Raw genomic sequence first — 6000 nt, 5'->3', positions numbered from 1 at the left:
TATGTTTGCCTGAGCCAATTTTGTGTGTTGAGGTGTGTCTAACAAGGTGTGTGCATGCTGGTCTGATGGTGTGCTTGGGATAGGCTGAGGTACAGGGGATTGGGTCTGGGTGGAGGAAGTTGGAGGGGGGAGGCTGGACACAGGGACAATGGCTGCCATCAGTGCTAAGGCCAGAGCCTGAAATGCTCTCTCTTGGGCCGCCACACCAGAATTAATGCCCTCCAGGTATGCATTTTTTTGTTGCAAATGCCTCTCAACACCCTGGATGGCATTCACAATGGTAGACTGCCCAACAGTGAGAGATCTCAGGAGGTCAATAGCCTCCTCACTGAGGGCAGCAGGGCTGACTGGGGCAGGGCCTGAGGTGCCTGGGGCGAAGGAGATGCCCACCCTCCTGGGTGAGCAGGCACGGGACACACGCTGAGGGGCTGCTGGGAGGGCGATGCTGGTAGGGGGTGGCGGCTGTACCTGTGGATGCAGGGGGCACAGAGGGGCCCGCCACCGCAAGGGAGCTCCCATCAGAGGAGGTGTTGCGCCGCGTGGTGCGGCGCGAGCCGAGCATTCGGCTCGCGCCGCGCAGCGCGTTCTCAGGACGCGGCGCGCCCCGAGTCTTCTTTGTACAGCGCGAGGCCCCAGATATTATTTTGGGCCTCGCTCTGCCTTCTGTGGTGTCCCTGTTCTCCCCTGACCCCTCCTTACCTGTTTCTTTTTCTTTCTTCTTCTTCTTTTTCTTCTTTACTTTTTCGAGGCATTTTCTGTCCTTTCTTTATGTCTTTCCCCCTTCCCATGTTACCTTTTTCTTCCCAGCATTCCTTGGTCCCTATTTTCTATGGTTCCTGTTCTATTCTATCCTATGTACTTTTTCCCTATCTAAAATGGTGTCTTTTTACTTCCTGTTGGTCACTTCCTGTTTCTTGGTATATAAGGGCTCTGTTTTCTCCCTTTCCTTGCGCTGCATCACTTTCTGCTCAGATTGTGTCTTCGCTCCTGATTCTTAGCCTTCGGTTCTGAATCTTTTCAATTTTGCATTTACCTGCATTTTGTTCCTGTTTGATTCCTGGTTTTGTTTTCGTTTCAGGAATCCATTTTTTGGAGGTTTTTTCCCCTTTATTGGGGTTTTTTCCCTCTGGCACTAATTCTAAAGGGCACGGTCTGTTCTTGGCGTTTCCACTGCCTGCAGCACCGTGGCTACTAGAAAGAGTCGCCCCTTTCTGGGCCAAAGCCGAACCCTCAAGACCTACGCCACTAGATCTGCGGTTTCCAGGCGCCAGCAGCACGTGAGTCGTGACAGAATGCAGCGCCAAACCATTCCGACATCTTCTGATACTATGGATGACACAGTGGCGGCGGCTGCAGATCCTGATTCATCTTTTTTGACTACTATTCAACAACAAGCTCAGGAATTGCAACAATTGCGCAACGAGAATGCGGTCTTACGACAGGCTTTGGCCCTCCGCAGTGGCGATGTTCCGACTATCTCCGCCTCAACGCCTCGCTTCTCTGGTGAACCAACTAAACTGCGTGAATTCCTGGATGCATTAACGGTTTACTTCGCCTTCAGACCTAGCCAATTCTCTCATGACAGGACAAAGGTGGGATATCTTATTAGTGCATTATCCGGTCCTGCCTTGGCCTGGGCAACCCCGATGGTGTCATCCAACGATCCAGTATTGTCGGACTATTCTGCCTTCGTGACCCGCTTCAAACAGATGTTTAGTCGCCCAGGATTGGAAGCCTCGGCAGAGGAAGCATTATGTGATATCCAGCAAGGTTCCCAGGATGTCCTCCGATATATTACACGTTTCCGTCAATTAGCGGCAGAGACCACTTGGGTGGAGCGTACCCTGGTAACTTTGTTTCGCAGAGGACTTAAGGAAGAAATTAAGGATGAATTAGTACATTCCACCAGAGTTGAAGATCTTCGTGGCCTCATGGATCAAGCACTTTCCATCGAGTATCGTCTCCAAGAACGACGAATGGAGAAGAGAAGGAGTAGAGGAGCGTCTCAGCCAAGCTCTTCACGGATGTATCCACCTCATCCTGAGGAATCTCGTCCTCCTGCTAAAGATATAGAAGGGGAACCCATGCAAGTGGATACTGCTCGAGGGCCACTCTCTGCTAGTGAGAAGGAAGACAGACGGAAGAAGGGATTGTGCCTCTACTGTGGTTCTGCTGGTCACCTGCTTCGTACATGTCCTGTACGTCCACCTAGACCCTTGGGAAACGCCACCTCCCGTCCTCTGTAAGAAGGGAGGGGACGGGATCATCGGCTATACCTTCTATCAGCTCATTCAACGACAATACAACTTACTTGTTCGTGTTACCAGTCATATTACAACTACCTGATGGCCGCCAAGAAAGAACTATGGCATTTTTGGATTGTGGTGCTAGTGGTATATACATGGATAAGACATGGGCCACTAATCTGCAAATTCCCACTCAACCCAAAGACATTCCTGAACAAGTACACACCGTGGATGGATCTTTAATATCCTCAGGTCCAGTCGATACTACGACCTTGATGTTAAATTTACAGTTTGGTAATCATCAAGAACACCTCTCTTTTGATCTCATTTCATCTCCCAACCATACCATTATTCTCGGAATTCCATGGTTTACTAGACATAACCCATATGTGAACTGGGTAACCCGGACAATTTCTTTATCCTCACAGTTTTGTCAAGAAAATTGCTTTGCTTCCGATAAATATTGGTCACCAAACAGAGTAACACCTATGAAGAGTACTACGGAGTATTCCATCAACACTGTCCAAGGGGTTCCTGAACATTATTTAGAGTTCCAAGACGTGTTTCAAAAACCATCCAGACCTGTATTACCTCGACATCGAGAGTACGATTGTGCTATTCCTTTGGAACCTGGAACAGTCGTTCCCTTTGGGAGGATGTATTCTCTCACGGAACCTGAAAGGGAAGTTCTTAAGGAGTATCTGGAGGAAAATGTACAGGGTGGTCTCATTGTTCCATCATCTTCTCCAGCAGGGGCTCCTCTCTTTTTTGTACCTAAGAAGACCAAAGATCTTCGTCCTTGCATAGACTTTCGAGGCCTAAACAAGATAACTATAAAGGATCGTTATCCTTTGCCCCTCATTAAGGATATTTTAGAGGCAGTCAGAGGGGCTCAACGTTTTACCAAGTTGGATCTTCGGGGAGCTTACCACCTTTTACGTATAAAAGAAGGAGACGAGTGGAAAACAGCATTCAGGACACCGTTCGGTCATTTTGAATATAAAGTCATGCCCTTTGGTCTTACGAACGCTCCTGCTATATTTCAAAGGTTTATGGACTCAATATTTTCCGATCTCTTGAACCAGACACTCGTAATCTACTTGGACGACATCCTTATTTTTTCCAGACACCCCGAACTCCATTCTTCTCATGTGAAACAAGTCCTTCACAGACTCCGAGCACATCAACTATTCTGCAAACCCAAAAAGTGTGAGTTCGATAAGACGGAAGTCAAATATCTGGGTTATCATTTAAGTTCCACCGGCATAGCTATGGACCTAGAAAAGGTACAAGCAATTCTAGAGTGGCCTTCTCCCTCTTCTATCAAAGAAACACAATGTTTCCTAGGATTAGCAAATTTTTACCGACAGTTCATTCAAGACTTTGCTAAACAGACCAGCCATATAACCCATACCTTAAAGAAGGAAAATCTAAAACAGGGGTTTGTCTGGACCAAGGCGGCTGAAACAGCTTTTTAAGAATTAAAGAAGGCATTCACTCAAGCTCCCATCTTGAGACATCCAGATACCAATAAACAGTTTATCGTAGTTACCGATGCTTCCGAAAAAGCTATTGGAGCAGTCTTGCTTCAACTTCAAGAAGATGATGGTCTTGAACATCCTGTTTTCTATTTGTCCCATATTCTCTCTTCAGCTGAACAACATTACTCTGTACTAGAAAGAGAGTTGTTAGCTCTGAAGACAGCCAGCATCGAATGGAGACAGTTTCTGATGGGATCCAAGGAGCCTTTCGAGGCGAGAACAGATCACCGTAATCTGCAATGTCTACGTAATTTTGTATGCCAAAATAGTCGCCAGGCGCGTTGGGCCTTTTTCTTTAGTCAGTATGACTTTTACATCACCTATATTCCTGGATCTCAAAACATTCTGGCTGATGCTCTGTCTCGACGCTATCCAGATTGTACTCCTTCCCCATCTCAGTTTCTACTGGAGCCTAGTAAGATCATTGGAGTTGCTCAATCTTTTCTGGATGAGGTACAACTGGAGTATTCCAGCCTGTCTAATAGCGAAATAGAGAAATTAAGAACCTTTTTATGCAAGAAAGAAGGATTCTTTTTTCATCAGAAGCTGTTATTCCTCCCTACTAACAGAGTGCGAGACAAAGCATTACAGATGTGCCATGATTCCCCGGTTGCTGGACATAGAGGTATTAAGGCCACACAAGAACTTCTTTCGCGATCTTTCTGGTGGCCTACCTGGAAATCAGATGTCGAAAGATATGTTCAGGCTTGTCCCATATGTGCCCAAGTCAAGATTCCCCGTAGCAGACCTGCAGGATTACTACAGCCTTTGCCAGTTCCACCAACGCCATGGCATACTATTTCCACTGACTTTATGTGTTCACTTCCGCCACCAGCTGGAAACCAGGTTATCATGGTCACTGTTGATTCTTTCACTAAGATGGCCCACTTTACTGCTCTAAAGAAATTACCAACATCCCAAGAATTGAGCCAGATATTTATCGACCATATTTTCCGTCTCCATGGACTTCCACATACCATTGTGTCTGACAGGGGTCCCCAGTATATTTCCCGGTTTTGGAAACATTTTTGCAAGACACTGAATATCAATATAGCACTATCATCCGGTTTCCATCCTCAGACCAATGGACAAACTGAGCGTTTGAATCAAGGACTAGAACAATACCTTCGTTGTTTTTGTAATTCCACCCAAAGCAACTGGAACACTTATCTTCCTATTGCTGAATATTCCTACAACAATTCTGTCCATAGTGCCTCCAAGGTCACTCCCTTTTTCTGTTCCTATGGCTATCATCCGACCTCTTTTCCTATTGCTCCTCAATCTACCTCTCCTCTGCCTGCCATTACATCTTTTTCCAAACGTCTCCTGCAACTCCATAAGCTCATTAGATCTAATTTATTGCACACTAAGAGGTATATGAAGAAGATCGCTGATAAGAAACGTGGACCCACTCCTGATTATCACCCTCAGGATAAAGTCTGGCTTTCTTCCAAATTCTTGCCCTCTCGTCTTTCTCTGAATAAGTTCACGCCTCGCTATTATGGGCCTTTTCGTATTCTTCAGTTGCTCAATCCTGTCACTGTTCGTCTTCGCTTGCCTCATACTTGGAAAATTCATCCGGTCTTTCATGTATCCCAACTCAAACCTTATGTCCCTGATCCTTTCTCTCGTCAGTTTCCTTGTCCTCCTCCTGTGTTGGTGAATGATGTCCCTGAATATGAGGTTCAAGAAATTTGTGACTCTCGCCTTTTTCACCGGCGTCTTCAGTATTTGATTCACTGGAAGGGTTATCCTCTTAGTGAATGCTCTTGGGAAGATGCTTCTTCTGTTCACGCCCCTCTTTTGATTTCTCGTTTTCATCGTTTGTTTCCCTTCAAACCTGGACCTTCGGGGGGGGGACCTACTGTTGCGCCGCGTGGTGCGGCGCGAGCCGAGCATTCGGCTCGCGCCGCGCAGCGCGTTCTCAGGACGCGGCGCGCCCCGAGTCTTCTTTGTACAGCGCGAGGCCCCAGATATTATTTTGGGCCTCGCTCTGCCTTCTGTGGTGTCCCTGTTCTCCCCTGACCCCTCCTTACCTGTTTCTTTTTCTTTCTTCTTCTTCTTTTTCTTCTTTACTTTTTCGAGGCATTTTCTGTCCTTTCTTTATGTCTTTCCCCCTTCCCATGTTACCTTTTTCTTCCCAGCATTCCTTGGTCCCTATTTTCTATGGTTCCTGTTCTATTCTATCCTATGTACTTTTTCCCTATCTAAAA

The sequence above is a fragment of the Pleurodeles waltl genome, chromosome 12 (assembly GCF_031143425.1).
Source record: "Pleurodeles waltl isolate 20211129_DDA chromosome 12, aPleWal1.hap1.20221129, whole genome shotgun sequence".
NCBI lineage: Eukaryota > Metazoa > Chordata > Amphibia > Caudata > Salamandridae > Pleurodeles > Pleurodeles waltl.
This window is presented reverse-complemented; position numbering follows the sequence as displayed.